Here is a 17,946-nt window from a genome sequence, read left to right as displayed (position 1 = left end):
TTCTCGTGGTTCTCCCGTTTCCTCCTACTTTCTTCATTCCACCATTTCATTCATTTCTCATTATCACAGTCTCCTTTAGCCTAACCGACATAACCGTGGGGCGTAATACTTAAAAATTTCATTTCACTTTTTTGTATTTGTCGAAAGTATTAGGGGATTCGCAATCGTCCATGGCATTAGATGTGTAGGAACAATATTGAGTCCAATCGGTTTTGTCGTAACGGGGTGATATGCGTGGTGAAAGCGATGATTGTGGAGAAGTCAAGCCTGAATGATGTATGAGCTTGATAGGTACATGATCATTGCCAATTAAGTCAAGAACATCAATAGTGCAACGAGAAACTGTGGTATTTGAGACAATTATTATGTCAGGCCAGGTAGTACTGATAGGGCAAGTACAGCGAGAAAGATTAAGACTGCCTGTGGCATGGGTTGTGATGAAGTCAATGGAGGAGGGTTGGTCGTCACTTGAATGGCTTTGATGGTTGACATCAGCCAGGATAAGGAAATGCTTATCCATAATATAGATGTACGAAAAAAGTAATGGTATATGGGAAGTGCAGGGTACTCTACAGAAAGATGGTAGCAAGAGTGAGGACGATATTCCGAAAACATAATGTGGTGGTAACATATTCAGAGATATGCGAGATAGGACGTTCATGAGTTCGGAATGGGATTAAGTGACGTACACTTGATTAATGATAGAGCCTCTTATTTTCAACTAATTTAACCTATTGACCACAGCATGTAGTAAAATAGTTTTGTTTATATTTTGATAAATCCATAATTTCAAATGAGACAATTTCAAATAATTTGTAATTAAATAAAAACAATGGAACTAATGAGAAATGTAATTTAGTTTATAAATGAGTATTTTAAACTGAAATGTATGTCTATATTGTGTTTAGTCTAAATATTACATAGTCAGAAATAGAAAAGTAGGTATTTCACTTTTGAGAAATTTGTGAGTGAGTACGGTGCAAGGGTATTTTCGAAAAAGGTTTTCCTTTTTTTAAATGCAGTTCTTTCTTTCATTCACAACTTCAAGTAAGGTTCTATATTATTAGATGCAGAATTAGATCCTAGTCACTTATATCACTAAATAACGTTATTAATAATTATTTTGTATTATAGTAAATTCAGTGTAAAAGGAACTAATATAAAGTAATCAGTGATGATGGAAAAAAGCGGATGAATCCTGGTCTCCTCATGTACCGGTAGTTTCCAGTTCTCCGTACGTGTTAATTTTTTAATAAAACACAGAAATACTGATCTCAAGCCTAATTAACTGTACTTCGTAACTATATAGAACTTGCATAGTATAGCGCCGACCCTCTTCGTCGCGTTCGCAGTTTTACATCGAAGTGGTCTTTTAATGCGCAACGTTTGTAGAACTATCCCATAACCAGGCCGCAAACTTTCTGGTCGCCACTGGCGACTACAAATTCAGAGCTGGCGAACAGTGTCCAGAAGGAATGGTTTGGAAGGAATGGATGGAATGGTCGCCATTCAATCCAGTGGACTTAGAAAATTGTCAAGGATGGAAAAGGAAGAATTTCCAAGAGACGACTCAATGTACTCGAAACTGTGAATTCATTTCAATATTGGGGGCGCGGTGGCTCAGTGGTAGAGCGTTCACCTCCGGTGCTTGGGGTCCCTGGTTCGATCCCAGGTCGCGCCGTGTGGACTTTGTGGTGGACAAACACCGTGCTCGTGGGTTTTCTCGGGGTTCTCCCGTTTCCTCTCACTTTCTTCATTCCACCATTTCACTCATTTCTCATTATCACCGTCTCCTTTAGCCTAACCGGCATAACCGTGGGACGTAAAACTTAAAGATTTCATTTCATTTTCATTTTCATTTCAATATTACTATAACACAAAAGAATCTGAAAGAAATACATTGAATAAACATATAAAATATGAGCACTGATATAAATTACAAGTTATATAGTGACGTCAAATAAAGGTAAATTTTAACAAAGAAGACTCAAAAATGTTATGCGTTTTAACATCGAAAAATTTTAATAATGATTTTGTGTCCTTTCTCTCGGTTGAAGTTCATCCAGAATTCAACATAATGAAAGTAGCCGCAGAATGCCTTCTGAGTATAAGGCAAGTACCTGTTTTCAGTATTGTTTCTGTTTTCCTTAGCTTAAATAATTACGTATTCTTGTAGTTAAGAAGATTAGTGTGGGGCATAGTAACTACAGATTAACTTTGTGTAGTTACAGTAGTAGATGATATTTAGTAGTAGTGCTTGTACTCACTTGTATTTATAGTATTTAACGTATATGTAGTCATGAATACTGTTTTCCTTCTTGCTCCTCAACTTTACGTGCTCTTTAGTAAACATGTACCTTCGTTTATTAATATTACATACTATACACATATTTCACGAGGAAGGCTTCTGATAAAGCTTTGGGAAACAGTGTAAATTGCAAGCTATATCCTAATTTAGCAAATTTATTATAATAACTAAGTTTATCTTTTGCGATTTTTATATCACGCTAAAGTGACCTTCAATATGTTCAAACAGCGCTTTTCGTGCATTTTAACTGTATTAAGATTAAATTATTATTTATTTAATAAATGAATCTTTCCTTCAATACTGATGCACGTATTTCTTTGCAGATGATAACGATGCATAGCAGAGCACGTATACAAGAGAACAGTTAGCCAGATGAAGATTGTTGAGTTTATTTTGAGTTTAACGTTCCTTTCAGCAGCGAGGCTATATGAGACGTGGAACTATATATTAATGTGGAATCCAAATCACACGAGCTCCTGCCGGGAATCGAATCCCGGTTTTCCAGCTAAACACGTGTACGCTAACCGCTTAGCCACAAAGAAGCTCGAAGATTGTTAAGATTACACAAACTAGTATTACCTAACGGTATTACCTACAGCCTAACGTAAAGTTTGATGTCTTTCTACATGCTCCAATTCTAAAACGTGAATTAAGTACTAGAATTTTGATAATGATATGATATTACGGGCATTTTTTCCGATGTTGGTTGTCCATCTGGTTTTCGACAAAAAGCGTAATAACGGCTACGAAAATTTAAAAATTATCAAATTTTGGAAGTACCTTAAAAGGTTATAATAGAGTAGGATAGGGTAAGTAGATAGACTTGGGTCGGGTTAGCTTAGGGTTGTGGAAATTTTGACCCATTTTGTTAAAAGTAATATAGTGTAATTTCTCGTCTCTGCATAAGGATACCAAATGGAGCGTCTCTGTGCAGAGACAAATGTTCGTCACTTTCCCATAATCCAACCATGCGGTAACCTTTCGCAATGTGGTTCCTCTAGTTCCTTACGAACTTGGAAGTTAATGTGTGATGCAGCAAGGATCAGGTACGATATGGCTTTTCAGAGAGACACTGTATTTGTTTCGAACTACATGGTAATATTAAAAAAAAGTCATACCACAGTTGTACTAAACAGCATTCTCTTTCAACAAGATGAAATTCTGCCATAATTATAGGTTTTCGTGCATGAATTTCTGAACAAAACGTTCAACGAGTGATGGTATGACTGCCTTGTTGGAGTCATCCCTTGGCTACCAAATTCATTAGACTTTTTACCCCGATATACTCTCGTGGGTGACAATCCCCACACAAATCACACCAGGATCCCCAAGGTCACGTAGTGTAACTGTCCCTTCAAGATATAGGGTTTCTTGAGTCCACTGTGGTGGACATATGGAGGGCTAGATTGTTTGATAGAAATCTGACATATTAGTATGTAGGTGCACTAACTTCAAAAATACTAATTACATCGGTTTATATTCTTACATTTTTGTGACATCCTAAATGGACGATGGACAAACGGGCAGTCTTCGACAATGGGATTTGTAGTTCATCGATACGTATACAATAACATATATACTGAATGAAATTAGAATTTTCTGTGTTCAATGATTATCTTATTCATCGGACGAGAACACTATTATTTGTATTTATGGTCATGTACTATACGTACTCGCGGAATTACTATTTTTTTATTTTATTTCCTTTTCGACCAGTTGAACGTCAGTTTATTCTGGATATTCTAATAAATCTACGATATGACATAATGCAATAATAATAATAATAATATGTAAGTAATAAGAAGAAAGGTTGATGAAGTCGTAATGCAGACTTACATTCAGTTTCAGAATTGTTCACTCAACACTCTATTTCATTTATCCACTGAAATAGAGTTGTAGTACAGTTCATGCAGTTTAAATCTACTAGTGTATGTGACATTTCGTCATGTAACTTAGGAAGTCTGTAGAACAGAGAACTTTGAACTAATGAAACTTTAGGTTCTACTACATGAAAAAAATGTATGTTACGTGTTTGTCTGAATGGAATTAGGAAATACAATTTTGAGAGTAGGATTTCGGACCTGAGTTGATCATGTGTTTGTTTATACAGATGTTCAAAAACACTGACCTTATGACGAATATCAGGTAGTTGAATATATGTGTTTGTAACAGAAGATCTATCACAAAAGATTGGCAAAAAAGAAATATTTTATGTAATGCATCATATCATTGACACAAAACCTGGCAAAGAATTGTGTCAGACGGCTAAGAAAAGTTTCTCATCTGTGATACATCATACTGTACATCGAATTTTCCAATAGGTCTTAATTATTTAACTTTCCAACTATGCTATGCATGCTTATAGAATGGCTATGTTCGTCCGTCTGCATCTCTGTTGGCAGGTTTTAGAGCGAAACCGAAAGATTTGAAGAAGCGTTGTCTTTTTGCAATAGATTCAACATCCCAAGAGAAGATCCAATCTCCTAAATTAACCGTATATTTAAACTGGAAGTGTTTAATATTAGCCATTTCCCACTTCAAAGTTTCTGTTTTGCAAACAATTCACTGTGTCAAGATAATATACTATGATTACTCGCAACACACTATCAAAACCAGAAGTGGTTCAAATTTAGTATTACTTCTGGCTTCAATATTGATTTCCATAGAGCAAAAACGGTAAAATATATTGAGAAGCTGTGTTTGCAATCTATTTAGCATTTCAAGAGTACCTTTATCTTCGGTTAATCCTCTTACGGTTAATTCACACCAGAAGAGGTAAACATTTACCACTATCGCCATAGAATAAAAATGATAAAAGATATCAAGAAGTGGTTTTTCGAATCGATTTAGCACTCTGAGAGTATATACCATATTCATTGCTAATCGTCTATTCAAACCGGAAGTGTCAGAAATTAACCGTTTCCGGTTCCAATATTTATTACCACAGAAGAAAAACGATAGAACGACAAGCGGTTTTCTGCAATCGATTCACCATATTAAGAGAACATACCACCACCACCCACAACAATCTACCAATACCGTAAGTGGTTGAAATTTACTATTATTTCCGGCTTCAATACTTGTTTTCATAAAATAAAACATGGTAACACGTTTCGAGAAGTTGTTTCCATGACACAGATTCAGAGTCCCGAAAATGAGTTCTGTTTCAGATTTTCTCTCTCTTCAGATGGGAAGTGGTGAAAATTTGCTATCTACGGTTACAACACTGATCGCATAAAACGAGGATAGTTAGCGAGATGCAGTTTTTGATATGGATTCATTACCACAACAATGTTTCACCTCTGATTTTATTCCTCTATTGCAATCGGAAGTGATAGACATCATTTATCACTTCAGGTTTCAGAGCAGTAAAAATAATAAGGTGAAACAATATATATATATATATATATATATATATATATATATATATATATATATATATATATATATAGTGTTTCAAAACAATACCGACAACGTTTGGGAGGTGACTCATGACACTAAGATAATACAAAAAGTATATTTAACCTGTTTGCTCAAATGCTTCCTTTCGGAGTTATAGGCTACCGAAAAACGAAAACATGAACTTTAGAGGTCCATAGCTTCAAAACTATGGGACCTACCGTACTCGGGTCAATACTTCACTTAAGATCTAATATGTGCCCTATTCAAAAATTCATGTTTCAGAATCCTAAGGTACTCATGCAACAATTTATATAGAGGGAGTTTGACTACCGGCATACAATTTGAAGTACTCAATAAGTAGCTCTATAAGAATCGTTGCAGAAGTAGCGCAGGATTCTGAAACATGGGCATTTGGGTAGGGCACATACTACTTTCTAAGTGAACTCTTGATCCGACTGCGATAGGTCCCATACTTTGGGAGCTATGGACCTTTAAAGTTCTTTTTTTTCGTATAAAGCATCCGAGGAACAGATTCTGTCTTTGATACTATTTCTCTATTGCAACTAATAGTTATATATGTACTACCTCAAATTTGAGTATTAAATTCGCATAGTTTGGAATTCTACCATAATTTCAAACTGTAAAGCGAAAATTATTTGTTAATATGTAATTTAACTCTATGCTACTGTATTCTAATCCACCCTCTCCTACTATCTTCCTAACAATGGAATTGACTGTAGGAACTTCTTTATATGTGTTATCCAAGAAGGATCCTTCTTAAAATTTTCTGAGTTCTTGAATTTAATTTGAACTACATTTTATTGTATTTCTAAAATCAATTATTCGAGATTCGAATCACGACCTATGATTTGTACTCACAACAAAGTTAATTTAGCTAGTCTACATGGCAAAATCCAAGATTTAAGACGCGCCGCAATCGCTTCTTCTTCTTTTGTCAAATAAACTTCTAGACAAAAAATATCTGATGTAAAACACCACTCTTCTATTGTTGTTGTTATAAAGGTTGTATGATGTGATTCTATTTAGATTATAGTTCCCTTTTTTTAAGCAGAACAATAAAATGAACTAGATTTAATGTCCACTTAAGCCCTTGTACGAGAAATGAAACTGTCCGGCGTAAATGTTTATGTAGATCGTTTAAATTGTAATTATAAACAATAAACTATAATCAAACCAAATACATAACACAGTTTAAAATTTTAAACTCTTTCTGGAATAATGTTTTCAATATACTGTATTTCCATATCTGGGCTCATCTACAATGTTTTTGATTAAAGGTATTCATTCTAATTTTACGGTATTCAATGCTGTATAATATGCAGTTTTTTATTTATATTAGCATAAAAGTATTGATTCAAAAATTTAGGTTTTATCATTTTAACATCATTACTTTGAGAAATGATTTTCAAAAGTGTTATAGGTGGTTTCGAAAGAAGTGCTACGGGTGATTTTCTAATTTGTTGTAGATAATTTAAAAAAGAAAAAGGTGAAATTCAGTTGATAATGTTTCTTGGTGCTATTACCTAAGTACACATATTCTATGTCATAATCTCAGAAGGGGAAGTAGTTTCTTAAGAAGTTGACGACACTTACCTATCTTTCAAAAGTGTGGTCAACAGTTTCATCAAGTCACAGCAGGTTAAAATGATCCTTAGCGGTGATTTCTGACGGGAGAGACGTTGTCCATAATCAGTATGCTCTTTCGGAGTTACGAGATAGTTTAACTCCATGTTCGCTGCCGCAGCTTTAGCCAATTAAAGATTGGAAGACTCATCGCAATTACTCATCTGCCTTTTAATTACATCGGAAGTGAAATATTTCAAGCTCAGCCACCCTACAACCAAAATTTGTCACATATGACTCTTCCAGAAACTTAAATCGCCTTTGAAAAAGATTTGGGCTATCGACGAAATTGTCGATTCCAACACCTGATTTTGTAGAATATTTTGAACAGTAGAATCAACAATGAGAGAAGTGCGTAAGATCGGAGACTTTTTCTTGGAAGGAGATTGATTCATTTTTATTCTACATACAATGGTTCCTTATCTTGTATTTTCATTATTACATATGTAGATTTCTTATAGTAAATGGTTAACGGAGGACCGTGGAGCATGGAAGCTTTTCAGCTGCTGCAAGTGAACTGCCAGTAAGGGCAGAATACCTATGATGATGATGATTATGATGATAGTAAATGGATGTATACTTTCGAGACAGACTTGTATAAAATTAAAGCAAGTTATTGATCTGATGTATACTAATGCCCATAATACTAGCCTATACCATTCAACTTATATGCGATCTTTCGTTCACGATAGGATCGTTCTATCTACGTGACGCATTTATGTCAGCATCAACTGAGGCTTACAATTGTTGTGAATACGGCTTGATCTAGATCTTTACCAGTCCTTACGTGATAAATGATAGTAGAGGAGATTGCAGCTGAGATTAATAGTCTTTCTTGTCACCAGCTGCCAAACTAACTCTGAGCTTTACAGTGTTTTGCTTGTCGAGGAAGTGAATCTCAGCAAGCATTATACAATACGTGCACTAAGAAACTTTGCCGCTCTCTCTCTCTACACTTCCGCACATTGTATGCAAGTGAAAATAAACAAGAACAAGTATAAATCATTATTTGCCGCGACATGAGAACCTCATTCAATAATTGCATCGTCAGAAGAAATCTCTCAAGAGAAGCCACTGGTGTATTCAAAGAAATAACTTGAGTTGGTGAGATAAAAGAGAATGTAACGTAGAAGCAGGACCTTTAAATTGAATGGGATTTTAGAAGGGGACTTGTGTAAATTCATACAATTATTAGATACATAACCTTTACAATGTAAAGCAGTTTTGTGCTAAATTTGCGCAAGAAAAAGTGATATCTCTCCTATCAAACCGCGATGTAAACAATTTTACATACATAAAATTATAAAACAAGATACATGATTCCTAGTAAAATAGTGACATATACATATATAATGATGATATTTTTTCTAAATATTTGAGCTGTATTCGCTTAATATGTTTAAATACGGAATTATTTAAATTTTAATCCATTTTCTTTCCTCACTAAGCACAGGACCTTCGAGAAAGAATTATGAGATTTCGTGGAGCTACTATGTAGAAATCATAACACTTGAGCGATTCAATGGTTTACAGTTTTGTTTGGCAACAAATATTTAATCAGTGTAGAAACAAATGTATTGCTCTGAGAATACACTATACTGTGACAGGAACATTTTAAAGTGTGTTTGTATGTTTCTATGCATACATCATTCACAACACGACATACATCCACGCGATAATCAATTTCACGCCACAACCTGTCAAGTATGTCTGGAGTAAGACTGCCAGGTGCCAATTGCCTCGCTGATTCGTGCGTTGAGATGATTCACATTATTAATCTTTGATAAAACCTCACAAGAAAAAATCGAATGGAATGCTAGGGCCTCTTGGGAGATAAAGAATGGACCTTTGACGTCTGATCTATTGATCTCCTAAATAAACATAAAAAACATACGCGCGCAAAGTGACGGATAACCCCATTGCGCTGCAAGATGATTTTGAAGATAGGTGTTTTCATGACCTCGATTTCTAGGAAAAACAAACAATTCGAATAAGTTTAGATATGAATTTGAGGCGACAGTTTGTTCCGCGAAGAAAAAAGGCTCTAATAATTATTATAATTAAATTCCTCGTGACATCACCTGAGACTTTTACTTTGGGTGAGCCTCTGGTGTATATGACATGTGGTTGTTCAGACTTCCATATGCAATAATGTTGCCTAGGTACACATCCGTTGACATAGAAAGTAGCTTCATCAGAGAGGATAATACGAGATATAAAACGATAATCAGTAGCAATTATCTGAAGCACCTTCACAGCAAAGTCACGTCTCGCGATTTATCTTTCGATTTCACTTCCTTCAACAGTTTGGCATGTAGACGTAACCTCTTACTGCTACGCCATAGACGTCAGGCGCGGAAGACCTAACTGGGTACTGTGGTATGCAATTGATGCAATTGACCTCTGTAAACTACGTACGCAACACTGTCTTATTCTTTCCAAAGCTTTCTCCCATGTACACAATCTGTCGGTAGAGTGGTATTTTGGCACACTATCTGTTTTCTAGAATTGTTTATACTAATGCTGTACATTGATTACATGTGGTAGTAGTTTCCAATACTGGCGTCTAAACTACTTTGGACAATTTTCGCTGATTTGTGTTCCGCCAGCCATAAAACACACGCGGCGTATTCATTTATGATTGTCATCGTCCTTGTTCACTAACACACTTTCTGTACACTAAACATCACACAGTGTAATTGATACTTAATTCAGTAATGGTAACGAATCAGCAGGACACCAATTCCGAGAACATTCCAATCTCATCACTCAATGCTTTGAGTATGTTTTGGTTGCGATTCCAGTCGTTTTAGAAAGTCACCGCATTGCAGCACGACCTGCAAGACTTTCATTTCGTGGCAACAAACTGTTCAGTTGCCGAACAAAACGGTGCATTAGTCAACCACTCAAGTACCATCAGTCCTGCACAAGAGCCAAGGGCACTGATTCTGGAGGGCCCAGGCCTCCCAAAGCTCATGTGGGCCCCTATTGTACAATTTGGCATAATTTGAGTGCAATTTGTCTTAAAATTTTCATATATATATATATATACCCCTTCTGCACCTGAATGGGCTCCCCCAAATTTACAGAGAAATCGGCGCCCTTGAGAACAGCCTCACAAAACCCCACAATTCCTTCTTGAAGGCTCTGTATTTTCTTATACGAACTACACAAAGACAAACGTCACGTTCGCATTGTTGCCACAGGATTTTTTTATTGACCTTAATGGTCATGTATCATTTATGTAAGATGTGTGTGAATACGTGGTGCATGTTTTCGGATGCTGTTGTCAGACACGTATTCAAATAATGAATTGTTTTGTTGACCTTTTTGTTATTACAGTCAATAGTTTAACAGGAAAGTAGAATATAAAAGAATATTATATGCTTCTTTTGCAAATCAGCAATATAGTATAAAATCACATTTTGTTGAAAAATACCGAAATTTCTTGTAAGTTTGTTGTAAATGAGTAAGAAAATATCAAATTTCGTAAACTAACGTATAAATGTATATCAACTAATAATATGACTGCTACATAGGAATTTTTAATTTTCAAATACATATTTTTCAATGAAATTTCTATCTATAATACCTGCTATTGATGCCAAACACAGATATTCATCCCTCCTTAATTGTATTTTGATGGCGTATTATGTGGGTAACTAGGATTAGCCAACGCTTACTAAATAAATGATGCCATATATAGAGAGAGAAAGAGAGAAAGAGAGAGAGGGAGAGAGAGAGAGAGAGAGAGAGAGACTGGGCACAAAGTAATTCACAGTAACATTACTCAAAACAAGTATTTCTGAACATATTAGGGAAAGCGGCTTTGTGGTCACCCCATATATACAGGGTGGACAATTTACCCTGATACAGAACTATAACTTTTAAACTTATCGTTGAAAGTTTGTACACTCCGCATGAAAAAATTGCGACACCTAACGCCGTGCAGTTAGGCAACCCAATATACACCTTCTTATCCCATAATCGTATCTAGTAGAGACATCCCCTCTTTCTCTTCCTTTCTTCTCTCCCACACTAAAATTTCAAACTACACATGCATTAGTATCGATAAAATGAAATAACAAAACCGAGACGAAACAAGATTCATAAGTTAATTTAGGGAGAAACTGAAACACACATAATGAAAAATTGAAACCAATGAATTTCTATTTCACAGAGGTTCAGAAACGACCCAGAGAGAGGGAGAGGGAAGGCGAGAGAAAAAGAAAAGTGAAAGGGAGAACAGATAAAAATGTAGAATTTTAAACTTAGCAAGAAAAGAACCTAACATTATAAAGTTCCGTTACCAGAAATCCAACAGTTACATAGAAATAACCTTTGCTTTTGATTTCTCCAGGAATATATAGAGGATGCTTGAAACATTCATTAAGTCTCATAAAGGATACCATATTCAATTTCCAATAGAATTGTAGATCTCACAGACACATCTAAGATAATGTCAACAGTTTAACAAACATGCTTTGTTTCTGCGTGGTTCGTTGTAAATTTGGTAGTGTTCATTGGACGTACTGATGCAAACTACATTCTAAGAAACCCAGTAGGTAGCGTAGGTCATATCTTCCATTCCAGACCACGAATGCAAAGTGAAAAAAATAAAAAAAAGGAAGAAAGAAAGAAAGATAAAATTGAATGATTGCTATTTTGCTGGTAAATTTTTATAAGAAGTATCCCATATTAAAAGTCCAAACCTTATCATAATGAAAAGTTACAAATGTTCAAATGGAAAATTGGATGTTCCTTATAGATGTAGCAGACCTTGCATGTTTCGTATAAGATGGAAACAAATATGTGTCGAACTAGTATTAAAAAATTTTGTTTTCAAATAACCAAAGAGGTTACCATTTTCTAGTCTTTTCCGAAGATTTATCTGTACCAAACATCCAGCATCACTTTCATCTCTTGCGAATATAACGTTGTAATTTGCACAGAGAGAATGAAGACGCTAGAGCTAAAACGGATCATAGTGTCAGTCGGATGATGATGGTTTGCTTATGGACCACCACTGGATCGAGGATTCAAACCCATAGTGAACCGGTAAATCGACTGAGATTCGGTAACCCAGATGATAAAAAACATATTTTGCTTATTCTCTTGCGTTTAAACAGTATTTCTTTCAGAGATGACCAGGACTGGAGATGTTATCCCCAGAGCACATAAACTCGACGCTGAAGTTGGCAGTTAATTACATTTTTCAGACCAGGTCTATTCATACGGGTGGAACATGAAGTGCGTGTGTACGTAAGAGAGGGGGGAGAGAAGTGAAAGATGCGAAGACAGGATAGGAAAACGTGAAAAAGAAGAGAGAGAGAGAGACGAATATAAATGTGAAACATACTTATAATCACAGTGTATGATGAAGAACACACACATTTATTCGAATTCTCGCCAGTGATGCTTTTTAAGTTCTCCAACAGATGATAAATCTCTGTTTGCAACCTTTATTTTATGCGAAAAACTTATACCGAACCTTGACGGGGAATCAAACCCAGTTTTTCCGTTTGGAAATCTGGTACTTTACCACTACACCACCGATTGCTTTACCCAAACTTTGTTAAACAAATGCTGTAATATTTCTTTCTGAGAACGATAACACGAAAAGTATTTACTGCAGATCAATGAAGTGTTTCGAATGTCCTGATAAATCCCTTGCCCTTTCCCAACCAACATTCATAAATCGTCTTTATCATGATAAAGGTGTTTGCTTCCACATTCTTAAGCATTGCATGTATAATATGAGAAATCGATTCCTATAACTTTGTAAACAATGCAGGTTTGGCACGAACAGGATTTGAACCCATGCTGGACACCTTTATTAATCGTAACGCCATTACGTTACCGCTACACTACCATGCCACTTGAAGCTAGAAGCCAAATATTACTTACTTTAGTCTTGATTATTAAAACGATCAAGCTTCTTCCTGTAAGTTTATTTGCACCTAAGTGCACAACGAAATTCATTTATTCGACGACCTAGACAAAAATTAGTGCCCACTAATAAAGGAAACAACATACAATCCAATAAAAATTACAGAAATAAAAAACATATTATGAATTAATGTCGCCGTGCAAGTTCAAAAGTATGCTAATAATAATAATAATAATAATAATAATAATAATAATAATAATAATAATAATAATAATAATAATAATAATAATAATTATTATTATTATTATTATTATTATTATTATTATTATTATTATTATTATTATTATTATTATTATTAGCATCAATTGGCCGCTTTGCTGGTCTAAATTGAGAAAAAATAATAATATGCTCCGTTATTCAGTCACTTTTTACTATTACTAAAGCGCTCTTTGATATCGGTCATTTCCGATGAGTTTTATATATGCCCTCACCTTCCCATGCTGCGGAGTACGGCATCTTGAGTGCCATTGTTCATCTCAGCTACCCGGAAAATTATGAATTCCACAATGATATTGGTTATTTTGATCATTTTTATATTTCTTCCCCTCCTCCATGTTGCGGGCTGAATTTGGATTTAAACGGTATCAGATGTGCCACTGTTCATCTCAGCGACTCCAAAAATTATAGATTGGATACTAATATCGGATATCCTTTAAATGTTGCTATCCTTCCCCCTTCAATTAGTTACACCATCAAAATGATCTGAGGAAATCCATCTCGGGTTCGTAATTCATCTAGGTTGAAAATTGTATCGAGATTGGTACGGTGGTTCAAGAGTGATTAACTTTTCTTTATATATATATATATATCCCTTTCGCATTTCCCTTCTCTAATTTCTAGCGTCAAAGTGAAATAATGAAAACCATACTAGGCCCGAATCTCATCTATGTTAAAAAAATGATGGAGATAATAGGTCTTGAACCACACGACCTAAGTTTTATTTATTTTTATATACATTTCTTCTACCCTCCACTCCCCTAAGTTTTACCGTCAAAGTGATATGATGAAAACCACTCCAGGCTCGAACTTCATCCATGTTGAAAATTTCATGCAAATCTGTTCGGTGGTTCAAGACTTATTAACTCACTAACATATTAATTTTTTTTTTAATATAAATTGATTTTTGTACATCTCCCCGTCCTCCCCATCCCTACATGCCACCATCAAAGTGAAATGATTAAAAGCATTCCAGTGCACAAACGTAATCTATGTTAAAAATTTTATCCATGTCGATCGTTTGATTCAAAACTTATTAAGTTTTCTTTATTTTTTTTATATTTTTCCATCCTCCCCCTGCCCTAAGTAACACCATCAAAACGAATAGATAAAAATACTCCCAGGTACGTACATTATCAATGTTGAATATTTGATCGAGATCGGTCGGGTGGTTCAAGAGACTGTAAGTCACAGTTAATTTGAATTTTACAATATAGATTATTCCTATTATTATTATTATTATTATTATTATTATTATTATTATTATTATTATTATTATTATTATTATTATTATTATTATTATTATTGGCGTGCTTTTGAATTTGCACGGCGAAATTACTGCATAATATGTTTTTATTTCTGTAATTTTTCCTGGAGTGAATGTGTTTTTTTTATTAGTGGGCACTAATTTCTCTCTAGGTCGTCGAGAAAATGAATTTCTTTATGCACTTAGGTGCAAATAAAATTACAGGAAGAAGCTTGATCGTTTTAATAATCAAAGCTAAAGTAAGTAATATTTGTCTTCTAGTTTCAGGCGGCATGGTAATGTAGCGGTAACGTAAAGGAGTTACGATTAACAAACGTGTCCAGCATGGGTTCAAATCCTGTTCGTGCCAAACTTGCATTTTTTACAAAGTTATAGTGAAGAATCGATTTCACATATTATACGTGCAATGCTTAAGAATGTGGAAGCAAACAGCTTTATCATGATAGAGACGATTTACAAACGTTGGTTGGGAAAGGGCAAGGGATTTACCAGCACATTCGAAACACTTCATTGATCTGCAGTAAACACTTTTCGTTATCAGAAAGAAATATTACAGCATTTGTTTAACAAAGTTTGGGTAAAGCAATCGGTGGTGTAGTGGTAAAGTACTAGTCTTCCAAGCGGAAAATCTGTGTTCGATTCCCGACCAGGTAGTATGTTTCATATTTATATTCGTCTCTCTCTTTCTCTCTCTGTTTCTTGACGTTTCCCTATCCTATTGTTACGTCTTTCACTTCTCCCCCTCTCTCTTACGTACATGAAGTGCGTGTGCGTGTTCCAAAATCAAAACGGAGCAAAAGAACGATAGACGTGGTCTGGAGAATGTAATTAACTGGCAACTTCAGCGTCGAGTTTTTCGTGCCCTGGACACATCATCTCCAGTCCTGGTCATCTATGAAAGAAATACTGTTTAAACGCAAGGGAATAAACAACATACCTTTTTTATCATCTGGGTTACCGAGTCTCAGTCGAATTACCGGGTTATTATGGGTTTGAATCCTCGATCCAGTGGCGGTCCATAAGCTAACCAACATCATCCGACTGACACTGTGACCCGTTTCAGATCTAGCGTCGCCATACTCTCTGTGCAAATTACAACGTTATATTCGCAAGAGATGAAAGTGATGCTGGATGTTCGGTACAGATAAGTCTTCGGAAAAGACTAGAAAATGGTAATCTCTTTGGTTCTTTGGAAACAAAAATTTATTTACACTAGTTCGACACAAATTTTTTTCCATCTTGTAATTCAATGTGATTTATTCACGTTGAAATTTGAAACATGCTGGGAACATCCAATCTACATCTGTACATCCAATTTTCTATTTGAACATTTGTTACTTTTCATTATGATACAGTTTGGACTTTTAATATAGGATATTTCTGATAAAAATTTACCAATAAAGTAGCACTCATTCAATTTTATCTTTCTTTCTTTGTTACGTTTTTTTCTTTTCTTTTCTTTTAATTGTTCACTTTGCATTAGTAGTCTGAAATGGAAGATATGACCTACGCTACCTACTGGGATTATTAGAACAAAGTTTTCATCAGTACGTCCAATGAACACTACCGAATTTACAACCGAACCACGCAGAAACAAGGCATGTATGTTAAAATGTTGACATTGTCTTAGATATGTCTCGTGAGATCTACAGTTCTACTGGAAATTGAGTACGCTATCCTTTTTGAAAGTGACTTAATAAATGTTTCAGGCATTCTCTATATTTTCGAATAGTCCTGAAAAAATATATAAAACAAACGTTATTTCTATATTACTGTGGGATTTCTGGTAACGGAAGTTTATAATATTAGGTTCTTTTCTTGCTAAGTTTAAAATTCCACATTTTTATCTGTTCTCCCTTTTCTTTTGCTTCCTCTCTCGCCTTGTCTCTCTCTCTCGCTCTCTCTGCCTCATTTCTGAACCTCTGTGTTATAGACATTCATTGGTTTCAATTTTTCATTGTGTGTGTGTGTATGTGTGTTTCAGTTTCTCCCTAAATTAACTTATGAATCTTGTTTTGTCTCGGTTTTGTTATTTCGTTTTATCGATACTAATACATGTTTAGTTTGAAATTAGAATTGCGTTTATGTTGTTAGCTAATTTTAGTATGGGAGAGAAGAAAGGAGGAGAGGGAGGGAGTCAGTCTCTCTACCAGACACGATTATGGGATAAGAAGGTGTATATTGGGTTTCCTAGCTGTACGGCGTTAGGTGTCGCATTTTTTTTGATGCGGAGTGTACAAAGACCTCCTTAAGATTTGCCAGGTAGATACCTCAGATGGATACCTAACTGTTGACATCAATTGGACGTGTCTGCGCAGAGTGTTGCTAATTAGGGAAATTGAAAATTTCCCTAAATTTGGGCAAAAAATTGGAAACTTTTGTTTATAAATCCGTACCTAAACGTCCGAGTGCAAGTCAACTTACGCCAATCGAACATTTGTCCTTACTTAACAAACGCAAGTACAGATTGTTACAATGAGGTACTTAGGGGGCGCACGAAAAATTCGTATTTAGGTTCTAACCCTTTATTTATCTAGTTTTTTCCTACTTTTCTGTTTACCGTAATATATTTTTGGTAATTAGAAGCTTTGTTCCTTAAATATCGCTATAATACTTGTAGGATATATTAGTGGTGTACCAATGTTTAATATAAAATAGTTTGCGTCTGACTCTTAACAGTGTTGCCAGCTACAGAAAATGTTGATTCCAAATTTTCGGGTGAAATTTTTGAAAAATTGTTTGTTTTGTCTCTCTTATTACCCTCTTGTTGGCTACATCGGAACAAACGTACCAGTATCTGGAAGTCTTGTTTTTGCCCTACACAACGCACTATAGAAAGTTTCAATAGGATAATTAGGGGAAGTACAGTTGAGGTTTACAGTAGACCTTGTTCTCTAATTGGAAAGATAACTGATTTTTTAAACTTAGAATGAGATATTTTTTATTGACATGCTTACTCTATTAGATACCATCACAATACTTGTAGGATGTATTAGAGGGATACAAAAGCTTATTTTAAGATAGTTTGTGTGTGTGTCTGATAGCAGTGTTGCCAGCTACAGAAAATTTTAATTCCAGATTTTAGGGGCAAATTTTGGAAAATTTCCTTTTTTGTTGCTTTATTTCCCTCTTGTTGGCTACACTCAAAGCTTCCTCTTT

The 17,946-nt window shown here is 35.1% G+C and overlaps 1 non-coding gene across 1 annotated transcript; it reads left to right on the top strand.

The window, feature by feature from the left end:
- Positions 1-1,609: 1,609 nt before the first annotated feature.
- On the top strand, positions 1,610-1,681 carry TRNAR-CCG (transfer RNA arginine (anticodon CCG)). Its single transcript has one exon. It is a non-coding gene; the product is annotated as a tRNA-Arg (tRNA).
- Positions 1,682-17,946: the final 16,265 nt, after the last annotated feature.

This window comes from Thermobia domestica, chromosome 10, assembly GCF_964235325.1.
Source record: "Thermobia domestica chromosome 10, izTheDome1.hap1.1, whole genome shotgun sequence".
Classification (NCBI taxonomy): domain Eukaryota; kingdom Metazoa; phylum Arthropoda; class Insecta; order Zygentoma; family Lepismatidae; genus Thermobia; species Thermobia domestica.
The sequence above is the reverse complement of the archived record's forward strand: the minus strand, read 5'-3'. Positions and strand labels throughout refer to the sequence as shown.